This window comes from Parasteatoda tepidariorum, chromosome 8, assembly GCF_982258835.1.
Source record: "Parasteatoda tepidariorum strain Cologne lab strain chromosome 8, Ptep-v5.0, whole genome shotgun sequence".
NCBI classification, from domain to species: domain Eukaryota; kingdom Metazoa; phylum Arthropoda; class Arachnida; order Araneae; family Theridiidae; genus Parasteatoda; species Parasteatoda tepidariorum.
Window position 1 is genome coordinate 77532399 of NC_141762.1, and position 12936 is coordinate 77545334.

At 29.2% G+C, this 12936-nt stretch overlaps 1 long non-coding RNA gene across 1 annotated transcript; it reads right to left on the bottom strand.

Moving 5' to 3' along the window:
* Positions 1 to 1335: 1335 nt before the first annotated feature.
* Positions 1336 to 5757, bottom strand: LOC147806326 (uncharacterized). Its single transcript, XR_015435900.1, has 2 exons — positions 5473 to 5757; positions 1336 to 2050 (listed from the first exon to the last, which is right to left on the bottom strand). It is a non-coding gene; the product is annotated as an uncharacterized LOC147806326 (long non-coding RNA).
* Positions 5758 to 12936: the final 7179 nt, after the last annotated feature.

Here is a 12936-nt window from a genome sequence, read left to right on the forward strand (position 1 = left end):
AGGAGTTATCAAATACCAGAGTTTTCAAAGTACTTAAAAAAAATTAATTAAACATTTCTAAAATCTTGCTTTATACATCTCAGAATGCATGCAAAGAATTCTTTTATCTCTAAATAGTACAAAAAATTTCTCAAAATTTCATGAAATTGACTTACATAAAGAATAGAAGAAATTGAATGAATTTGCAATCCATAGTAGTAAACTTGACATTTAGCGATAATCAATATACGTATATTCATTTCATTTACAGATCATTTGAATATAATATTAGTTAATGAACTCACTGTTAAGTGTCATAGTACTGAGATAAAGTTGCGGAAACATACATTATAGTTTTGAAACAAATATTTATCACTCTGACACAAACCACCAGAAAGACTGCATGAAATATTAGATTTTAAAATTATTATATTCATTTCATTTACAGAACATTTGAATATAATGTTAGTTAATGAACTCACTGCTAAGGGTCATAGTACTGAGATAGAGTTGCGGAAACATACATTATAGTTTTGAAACAAATATTTATCACTCTAACACAAACCACCAGAAAGACTGCATGAAATATTAGATTTTCACATGCTTATGTAAAAACTGAGATATGTTTTTATCTTGAAATTATATGTAATTAAATTAAATAAGTGGCAATGAGTGATTTAAAAAAAGAAAACGTAACACATTATTAAAAAAAGAAGGAAAAAAAACCAAAGTATTTACGCATGATATTGATTACTTTTTTTTTCAAACCTCTTCTTAACGTACTTTATGAATATTCAACTAATCATCTAAATAATAATTTTCTAAGAAAAATTACGATCGCAACAGAATTACATAACTGGGTATAAAATATTATACAGCTAAATTTCCGAAAGCAAATATAGAAGGAAAAAAAAATCTATGCACAGAAATCAATACTATATGTACCTTTGTACTATGTTAGCACTTTGTTGTAAAATACCTTGATAAGTATGAATACTCTTTAATTCGTTAGAATCCGGAAGAAAGAAAAAGAGAGTACATATAGTATATTTATTTGATTTGAATTAACTCGCATGAGTCTGAAAAAAAAATACCCTTGCAAACCTTTCTTGCAACGATTTTTAAAAATAATTATTAGACGATTTCACCACTAATTTAAAAAACATATCATCAAAGAAAGCTCTTATTTTATTAAGCATTCAATTAATCCCTTCACCTCAGTTAATAAGTTCATTGACAGTTAGATTTTTATTGGATGTCATTGATACGTGACACCGATATGGTTGACACTGAGATATGCTCACACACAAAAGTATCAAATTTAAATTAAATAACTGCCATTTTTGAAGAAGATAATTCAGTTGTTCTCTAATCCGGGCCGTTAATATATATTTTACGAATCCTTATAAGTAATGGAATAAAAAACGTGTGTAGGGATCAAATTAATATTTAGGAGAGAAAGAACGCAGACACGCTGCTGAACTTTGATCAAAAGCATGATATAACGAGGTTAATAAGAGATGAAGGATTAAAATCATCTGAAATTATTTTTATCGATAACAAAGTTTTAAGGCGTTTGTGATAGAAAGTATATTTAAAAAAAATCAACAGGTATTTTTTGTCTCTTCCTGACTCAAAGAACATTTGGTTAGAAATTTTTTTTTCTCCAGATATTTCAATATACATATATCAGATATTTCAAAATACATATATCAGATATTTCAATATAACATATATCAGATATTTCAATATAACATACTAGAATAAGTTATTAGTAAAATAATAAAATCATAATACATATATCAGATATTTCAATATAACATATATCAGATATTTCAATATAACATACTAGAATAAGTTATTAGTAAAATAATAAAATCATAGGAACCCGAGTACTTAAGTTTTTTAATTTTAACAATGTAAAAAAAGTTCATGTTTATTTTATCATTTGGATATTTTCGCCATTACAAATACAATACTATTTGCTCGAATTTTATTTTCAGATGTTGACAAAAGACAACCTGATGAACCGTCAAATTTTCTAACAGTAATGTAGAAGAATCATTTTTCACTTAAAAAAAAAAAAATAATAATGGTAAGAAGGGAAGCAGAAAATCAATCAATTTATTGAATCAAAATATACAGGCAAGTTCATCATAATTCCAAATTCTGGACGCATCAGTTTTATAATAAAGCATTTACTCTGGTTTTTGGAGTGGTTAATAATGGTATAAATATTTTTCTTCCTTGCTTGAATAGAAATTTGAGAAAACAATCATATTTTGCATTATACGTGAAGGGAAACCACGAAAATATCTTTCAGATGGCTTGATTCCATTTAGAAGTTCAGTAATCGCAATGAATTTTTTTATAATGAATCATTTTTCAGCATCTTTGAGAGACTTCTTTGTGACTATAACGAGATGTTCTTCAAATTTTTGTAGTTTTCAACCGAAAATCAAAGTAACTCGCTATTTTAGTATCGGAATAAAACCATATTTACGTTATAAAAATAATTATGTTTATAAAAATAATTAAGTTATAAATAAATTATAGTTAAGTTAAAATAATTAAGTTAATTAATTATTTTAATTAATTGATAAATTAATTAATAAATTGATTAATAAATTAATTTTAATTAATTAAGTTAAAATAATTAAGTTAATAAATAATTAAGTTAATAAACAATTAAGTTGTAAAAATAATTAATTATAATCAAGATTAAATTGAAATTAAAATTATCAAATTTCGCGTTATACGCTATGAAAAACAGACAAAAATGTTTTTCAGATTGCTGCTATTGGTATATAAAATAAAATAATTTGCAATTTAAGTATAGGAGTAAAATTATAAATAAACATTTTTTCATTATTATTATCCTTAATAGATAGGGTACCATCTTTCTGAACAGAACGAAAAGCTCTTCTTATTAACTCAACCCAGAAATCAAAGTGTGAGCTTTTTTATTTTGTGAATGTAATGAAACACCCTTATTATGCTTAATCCAATTCAGAGATCAAAGTAATTAACAATTTAAGTATCAGAATACAATCAAATTCATGAAAGTTATAAGAATAATTTATTTTAATGAAGATTAAGGTATCCGACTACCTTAAAAAAGAGGATTTTCACAAAAAATCACTTTTTTATTTTATTGCTTTATAATAATGCCCAATTTTTCTAGTTTTAAAAACTGTTTTGTTTTTGAATGCACGTCAAGCAGAACTTTAGTTATAGCTATTTTAGTAACAGATGACAGCTGTCCAACTTACCGGAAATTACAAAAATGATGCCGGTAGTAGGTAATAGTTTCGGTTCCATTTCTATTTGTGTGTTTATTTTTCTTAGATATTTAATTTTTAAAAGCTCTCACGGCTAATAATCTGAATTATATTTTAATTAGATTTTACGTTTCGTGGTTACTGTTTGTGGGTAACATGAAAAGTTAGCATATTTTCTGATAGTTTGTTTACATTTGAAGCGTACTTTCTATATCTTGATTTTGATTTGTTTTGAAGAAATTTATTGATTCCTTTCAAAAAAATTTGTTATTTATTTTGATGAATTTATTGAAATGGGTAAAGGACGTACTTCTCGATCTAAGAAACGTAAATATTACGGTAATCAACATGCCACCAAAAGCGATGATTTGAGTAAAGTTGATTATACCATTTATTCAAAATTGCGTAAAGCAGATGAATCTATTACTTCAAGCTCTTCAAAATTATCGATTTCTATGGGTGTCAATAAAGAACTGATGCCTTTGGATAAAAACAATCTGTGTGGCAATCGAATAATTGATATTGAGATCCTAATGGTGATATTAGCTTCATTATGTTGTCCGGTTTGCTATGATAACAAATTGCATTTAGAAGAAAATTCTAGATTTGAGCTATTATAAATATTATAAAATATATTTTTTACTTCTAATTATTAATAAAAACTATATTTAGACACATATATTAAAGTGTGAAAATACAGTAAGATGGTTGTTTAATAAAAAATTGTTCCTGTGTTAAATGCTTTATAAGTAGTAGACTTTTGATGTTATTCACTAAATACTTTAAAATATCGCTAAATAATACGTTAAAATATCGCTACGTTAAATAAAACTAAGAAAATGTGTGAAGGAATGTGCCCCCTATAAAATATAATAACTTCCTACTGACAAACATTCATAGTTTTTAGAAAAAATTTAATTATAAACTTTAATTGTGTTTTTCTCAAAATGACAATTTTGATGTTTTTTGTCTACGGAAAACAAGATAACTCAACTAATTATAATAAATTTGTCTTCAAACTTTCAGAGATTGTTTCTTGTATTGGTGGTTATGTAACAGACCTCCAGAATTCAGATAACTGTATTATTTTTTGTTTTATGAGATATTTTGCAGTAGATAATGTGAAGAAAATGTGAAAAAAATGGAAAAATATGCTTAACACTCCATAAATTTTTTAAATTTCATGCTATCATTTAAGTTGAGGTTCATAACACTTCAGACGGTTATACGAAACGGCTCAAAAAGTTTGATAGCTGCATGTACAATAGTTTTTTGTGTAGAGTGTTTTCCGTTAATGAGTTATTTTCATTAAAATTATCTAAAAAATACTCTTTAAACAAAAAATTTCCTGTATATTAAAATTTTCTCTATTAAATATGTTTATTTAAATTAATATACAATATAAATTGCAATAATGTTGTGAAAAATATTTATTTTTCAAAAATTTTGTCCCGAAGGTAGTCGGATACCTTAAGTTAAAGTAATCAAATTTGTGTTACATGCGAAGGAAAACCACGAAAAAGTCTTTTAAATTGCTTAATAGTAATAGGTTTCCAGCTTAATGTTGATTATCGCAATAAAATTATTTTTTAATAATCAATAATTTTTTTTATCATCTTTGATAAATAGTAAATGCTGTGAAATGCTCTAAATTTTTTTTGTACTTTTTTGAATTTTTGTAGGCAACCCAGATATCAAAGTTACTTGTAATTTAAATACAGGAATAAAATTATATTTTGAAAGACTTTTTGAATGAAAATAATTAGAATTTAGATTACGCACAAATGAATATCATGAATAAGTTTTAATAACTAACTAACTGAACGCTAACAGGCAATTATGAGACTCTATCTCAGAAATTATTAACATTTTCCAATTTATTGTTCATCATGAAATTAAATGCTTTGGGCAGCTTAGATTGCTTATAAAACTGTTCTATTTTATTTTAATCATTTTATTAATTTTTTTAGTTATTTTATATTTTTTATATATTTTTAATAAGCACTTAAATTTTTTTTATTTTTATTTATTTCAAGTATTTGAATTTCAGAACAATATAAAAATCAATTTTTTAAAATACATTAATTTTTTCATTTAAAATTTACAAATTATAAATCTTTAAAAAAAATGTGATCAGATTTTCTGGCACAGTGACAGAATGTTATTATTTATCATAACAATTTATGAAAATCAAATAAAAAAAAATAGAGACCAGTGATGTGTCCAGTGTCAAAGTTCACCCTGACATCTGTTTGGTACAGTGATTGATCTTTCCATCTTTATGTCTTTGTTTGAGTTACACGAGCAAAGGAGGGGATACAAGCGTCTATATTCTTTGTCTACGAAGTACTTAGATTGGTTTGAATAAATTATCAAACTGAGCATGCGCGTTATTAAAATTGCGCCAAACAAAAATGCTAAAAACGCCATTCTAGTAAACCTGACAAAACGATGAAGAGATAACGATGAAAACGATGATGTAATCGACCAATCAAATGCCTCTATTTCTTAAAAATGCGGTCAGCCAAGCAACAGCCATTTTAATATGATAACTATCCAAAACTTAATTTTTATTTGTTTCATTTATTTATTGCATATTTGGCAAAATGAGGTGAAAAATAATAACTGTAACCGCGGTTTGTTGTTTTCAACCATAGCAATACATATTATAGCTTCCTTTAAAAAAAAATAATTTCATCATTTACAACGGGCAAATCTAAGCTCTAGAGCAGGGATGGGCAAACTTTTTTGGTCGAGGGCCAAAAATCGAGGAAAAAAATGTTTGGTGGGACAAATAAAACTTTTAAAATTTTTTAAAAAAAAAGCGATATACAAGTTTTAATTTAAATATTTAGTGAGATGAATGAAATTGCGATTTCGTTTTTAAAAGTTCCTTATATTAAGGTTCGAAGCGAGATGTGCCTATTTTACGGAACACGGCTAAATGCTTTTCTGTTAGTCCACTTCTGAAATGATTCTTTCTAAGGTTCAAAGTTGAAAACTCTTGTTCACATATATAAGATTAAGCAAACATAGAGCTGATTTTCTGGGTATGAAATATTAAATTTTGGAAACTAGCTTTTGGTAATGATTTGTAAAACTTTGGCATATTTAGAAACAACTCTGCTTCAGATGATTGTTAGATTGTCCGCTCGTTGGATCTTAAAATGCGTAGTCTGCCAAATGTGAAGTACAATTTACCTATATTAGATTCCTCGAGAAAGACAAACGCTAGTTAGAGCCAATCTAAGACTATTCTATGAAGAACTTCTGCTTTCAACATTTTACCAATTGAAGCTGTCTGTGCTAACTCTTTCCATCAATTTATGTTTTGTAGAACAAAAATAGAGAAAGTAAAAAGGTCATCAGTACTTTGTTAAAAAAGGAAAAACAGAAATAATTTTAAATAGTTGACAAGAAAATGGATGTATATTGTTTATGTATAGTGCCACTGATCGGCAAATTAAAATTATATCTCCGGGCCGGATAAAACCTTCCGGCGGGCCACAGTTGGCCCGCGGGCCGTAGTTTGCCCATCCCTGCTCTGGAGAGATATAAAAAATTTCCTATTTTTCGTGCAACTGTGAATAGATCGTGATTTACAAAAGTGAAATGAATTCACTAAAAAGCATTTAACAGTACTATATTTTTTGGAAACTCATTGTCATTCACAACAACTATTTTCATTCATCAGGTAAAATGACTTTGGATTTAATTTTTCTCAGTTTCAAAGCGAGTAACGTGATTTTTTTTCTCCAGAAGATAAACGATTAATAATAGTTGGAGTTAAAAAACATTTTCCCCATCATACTCTCCGTGCATTTTTCCATATATATCTTTGCGATTTCCCGAGTCTACGATTTGAAACATAAACATGGAAAGATTATAGACTCGATCAGTAAAACATATCAAGAATCCAAAACTGAAGCGAGAACGTTTTCAACAACAAAAATGTCCTTTTTAAAAATGGTAAAGGAACTGCAAACTTTCAGAATAATTTTATAATGGGAAGGGAAAAAATTAAAAAAAATATATATATTTCAGTAAGGAAAAAAAGTAGCGCATATTTAAGATTTGTAGCGTTCGAAAAATAATAAGTAGCCCAAAAAGTAGCAAGTAGCGAAAATTCAATTTTCAGTAGCGGGGACTTTTAAAAGTAGCCCAATCCGCTACTTGTAGCCCAATCTGGCAACACTGATGTGAAGTGTTGCCATAGGAAAAGAGTTCTGCTCTACGCCACCTGCAGCCCATTTCGATCGCCAATAATTCCTGAGAAATCAAATTTTAAATAAACGACTTCTTTAAAATTTGATTTCACATTTTCAAAATGATTTAAAAATATTTTTATATTGAAGTTGCCTGATTATAAAATATGAAATGAAAGCAAAAATAGATCATTGTGGGATATATTTTAGGGCTTGTTTCATTCTGAAATTAAGAACCGCATTTGATTTGTCTGTTACTTAGGATTGTCCCGAAAACTGGATTTGCGCAAAGTAATAACATATACTAGATAGTTCAAAGTTTATGGAAAGGTAAATATTGTTAATTAATTGTAATATTGTTATTGGTTATTAATAAAAAAGTTGAAATTTTAACGCAACATTTTAATTCCGTGATTTTCATAAAAATATTATTCATTTAATGGAATATAGCAGATGGTTGTTGGTTAGTTACAAATTTTTTTAGCCTGTATTTGCTCGATTAGGATTAGCATATAGCAAAAATATCAATCTGGTTAACTAAACAATTTTTATGTCAATTTATTTGTTTGTTAATTTTAATTAATACGCAAATAAACCATATGATTTTGTATAGAATTTAATTGAATTTGTTGGATATCCTTAGTTTTTAATCAAATTTCGGAAAGGTATGTCTGTTTTGCTGATTAAATAAATATTACTACAGCAAATTCATTTAATTCTACTTATTTGATTAAAAATAGTTTTTAAATAAACGTTTTTATAAACATTACAATTCCATGTAATTAGTTTATATTAAATTTAAAATCATACCTTCTATCGTATTTGCCAACAATGCAGATATATTCTTCTTTTTTAATACTTAAATCCAAAAAAATTAAAATTTAAGACGAAGCAATCATGATCCCGTGAGAAAAATCAGCAATTTACAAGACTTTAACATATTGCATGCGGGCAACTTTTCCAAAATAATGTATTGCAGTTGTTATAGATAGATTAAAATTTATGAAAAGTAGTCGGCAAAATTTCATAAAAGTTGGAATAAACTTGTGACTATGGCTATAACTTCAATTTTAAAAAATAAAAAATTACGACGAATGTTTGTAGGACTGATTACGAATCATTTATATTTTGTAGCAATCACGAATGGATATTTCATAAAAGTCGGGACAAACTTGTGACTATAGCTACACGACGAAGGAGTTTAGTACTGATTACATAAGTACCGAATCATTTATGTTTGTGGAAATCATGAATGGATAATTTCTTTGAAAAACAGAGCGGAAACAAAGTAGTTTGGCTACCATTTTTTAAACTTTGGTATGGATCGCAGAATTTTCAAAAACGTATTTTTACGTGACCCGCTTGCAATGTCTTAACATTATTAGACACCAGATACAGTCGAATTGATTGGTCAAGACTATAAATCAGAATTTACAACAGCGATTCTCAATTTTTTACTGCTACGGAACCCTAAATTATCGAGTATCTTTTAGCGGAACCCCGAGTATATGAATAAAATTTATTACCATCCGTGAACATATTGACCAAAGAAAGACTACCAATTATTTTGATAATATTTAATGTGAAGTTTGAGCCACAGGGGATAGAGCGTTTGCCTTCCAGAGAGGCAAACCGGATTCGAATCCCGGCAATAGTTGTTAGATGCGAATTCCACATCCGGCTTGCACCGACCACAGTGCTGACGTGAAATATCCTCAGTGGTAAACGGATCATGTGTTAGAGTCCCCTTGCAGTCGGGCTAACCGTGGGAGGTTCTCGTGGTCTTCCTGTCCATGTAACGCAAAAGCGGGTTAGTTCCATCAAAGAGTCCTCCACGAAGGCAAATTTCTCCCAATACTTGATCCAGAAGTTCCCTTGTCTTCTGGATTGGGTTCAAAATTACAAGGCTATGGAGTTGAACATTAGTAGTCGTGAACCCGAAAATTGGGTCGGCTGTTCAACGACTTTTATAAAATTATTAAGTAAAATAAAATGTACAGATATAGCAGTGGTGGCTCAGGGGATAGAGCATTCGCTTCCCAATGAGGTGAACCGGGTTCAAATGCCAGCGATGCCTAGTCTATACGAATTCAGCACCGACCACAGTTCTGACGTAAAATATCCTCAATGGTGGACGGATCATGGGTTAGAGTCCCCTTGCCGTCAGGCTAACCGTAGGAGGGTTGTGTGGTTTCCCTCTCCATGAAACGCAAATGCGGGTTAGTTTCATCAAAATAATCCTCCGCTAAGGCAAATTTCTCCCAATACTTTATCCACGAGTTTCCTTGTCTTCTGGATTGGATTCAAAATTACAAGGCTACGGAGTCGAACATCAGTAGTCGTAAACCCAGAATTGGGTCGGCTGTTCAATGACGGTTATAAGATTGATTATGTGAATATTGAAATTTTTTTAATGATCGTTGTTCAATAAAGGTTTTATGTTACGTTTCAATAAAGGTTTTATGTCAAAACAGTAGAATTCGCAGTCCTGGAGTGGAATCTAGTCTAGCTTTGAATTTGTCATACGTTAGCTGAAAATGAACTGAATTATGGTTTTCGAAGAACTCTTACAAACGTTGAGAATGGAATGTTTATCCGAGTATATTATTTAATAAATGCATATAAAATTGAACATTGTTGCATTTGGTAATTTTATTTTGTGATAAATTCGATGAAAAATACTGATGCAATTTTTTAGAAATTTTATTTCTTTTTTTACTGGAATTTTACGTAAATAATTTTCTAAAAATAACAATCGAAGAAATTATGGTTTATTGTTTTGTTCTAAATACAATTACAAGTTTCAAAAATAATCCCTGATTTCAAAAATTTAAACACTTGGGAACCTCTGTGACCTTTCTATTTAGTTCCAGGGTTCCGCGGAACACCATTTGGAAACCGCTGCTTTACACAACGAAAATAGAAAGTTACCATATCTTTTTCTCGGGATTATAATAATTTTTGTCCACTTTTAATGACTTTAATATTCAGAATAAAAAAACCTAATGGCCTGGAATTTGTAAAAAATTTAAAAAAACTTCAATTTGTAACGATTTTTTTCTTGTAAGATCTACAATGAGAAAAGAAAACCACACACAGTCCCGAGATTGTGAAAATAATAAATAAAAATATAAATTTTAGAGACTTTTTTTTTCCATAGCGATAAATATCAAGAATTATCAATCTCAAAAATAGTAAAGGGAGGAAGTAATTTATATCGATTTGTAGTCAAAATATCGAAGAGTATTTGTGCTACTTGGTTCACAAATGAATATATACCTGTTTTTAAGAAGGAAATAAAAAAGAATAGTTTTTTATTTTATCATTTTCCTTATCTTATCAACTTTATAGCTAATATTTATTAAGTCATAGTATAGAAGAGATAATATAATTGTGAAACTCAATTTACCTGAATTATCAGTTATTCTAAAATAAAGCCATATTCTTATCATTAAAGGAAAGAGTTAGGACAAATGTGACAGAAATAAATTTATTATCGATGCTGAATAATGGCTGAAGCTGCAAAAAATACAGTATGCTTAGAGACTAATAATATTACGCGAATCATAAAAATCGTGAATTTCAGCAATACAAAACCCGGTGACAAAATCAAAGACCAGGATATTTCACATAAGTGCATTTTTGTCAAACTGCTGCAAATCAGAGTTTATCCGGCAGGAAAAAGCCAACACAAAGGATATGTTTCTGTAATGATTAGAAGGCACTGGATACCTGAGTATCCCTTGAGTTTCCATTGCACAGTCAACATCATCGACGAATTCGGTGAACTCAGATTACCAGCTTCGTTTGGGCATCGAAGTCGAGGCGAGAGAAGCGTAGAAGATATCGGCCTGGAAAAATATATCAGCCGATTCGAACTTTTGAATGACACAAGCGGACTACTGCCCAATAATACACTGACCTTGCATTGTGAAGTGTCGTATACAATCGAATCAGCTAAAGAGCCGATGGCTGAAAGCTTATGGAACATGATAAACTTATTGTGTGAAATGTTTCCACAAAAAGAAGACAGGGATGTTCCGAATCAGGTGAAAAAATGGACATTTTTGATTCAAACAAACGAAGGTGATACCTTTCCACTAAAATTCGAAGAGGGCAGAAGAACTTTGGGTTCGGAAGTACTAGAAGCGTCAAGGGTCATCAGTGCAATGGTGGAGACGCCGATGACGGAAAAGATTGAGCAGAAAGTTATCCTTGCAGATGTCGATTGTGGGACATTGAGTAATTTCTTGAGTTATGTCGAGAGGAAGAGACTTATAGTCAATACTGTAGAAGAAGCTTGTAATCTTTATGAAATGGCGGACAAGTATGCGGTTATGAATTTAATGCGAGATTGTGGGAGCTATTTGGCACACAATCTTAATTCAGATAATATGATCGAAATATCATTTCTGGCAGACATACATAATGATGATACATTGTTCCATGAATGCAATAAGTGCTTGAAGCAAAATATCAGTATAGAGAATGTCCATGAAATATTCAATTTGGCAAAAAATCGATGTGCTCATGAATTGTTAACTTCAGTTGGTGAGTTTGTTAGTGAAAATAGAAATACTTTATTAGAAAGAGGACATGAAAGTATTGTGCATTGGTTAGATGAAAGAGACAGAGAAGTTGAAACTGTGGTTGTAGAAGACAGAATACTAGGCGATGACACAGCACCAGAATCTCTAAACAGTTTAGAACCTCCGATTTCAGGTCAATTTGAATTCTATCGATAATAATGTTATTCACTTATACAGCATCCTATTTCATATAACATTACTGATTGAGAAAAAATCCCCTTTCAAAGATAATGTATAAGAATTTCCATTTTAGTAATTTGTAATTATCACTGGGGTATTTTAGTACAATTTTTTATACTTTTTTAGCAATAACTCTGCTTTGAACTATTGTTAAAAATTAGTTTCTTTTTTTTTAATGAACCAATTATTAAAACAGTATTACAAACACAATAAATAAGACCAATTTCTCAATGTCTAATTTCCAATCGACTGATTCTTTTTGGCTATTCTTAAATAAATAATTACCAAAAATTATTTGTTGCTTGGTATTATCTTTGGATAAACGCTTTAACAATCGTGCACAACAAGTAAAATTAATATTAGGGGTCCAAACTTTGGACTGCATTCTTGACCAAACTATTGGATCTTTACCCTTCATATTTTTTTTTCTTTTTTTAAAAATCAGGAATCCAAATCCTTAGAAAAAAGATATCAGTAAGAAAACTTTTGTTTCTGATTTCGTAACTTGAAACATTATCTGCACTATAGTTTGTCTAAAGTAAGAACTCTAAGTAAGTTAGTCTAAGTAAAGTAAGAAAGTATATATTTTTTATTATTATATTTTAAATGTTAGCTAAAAAAAAGGATACTTATTATAAAAAATACTTTAAGAAAGCAAACAAAATTGCTCTATGAATTTGTATTTGGGTATTTGCATTGAAA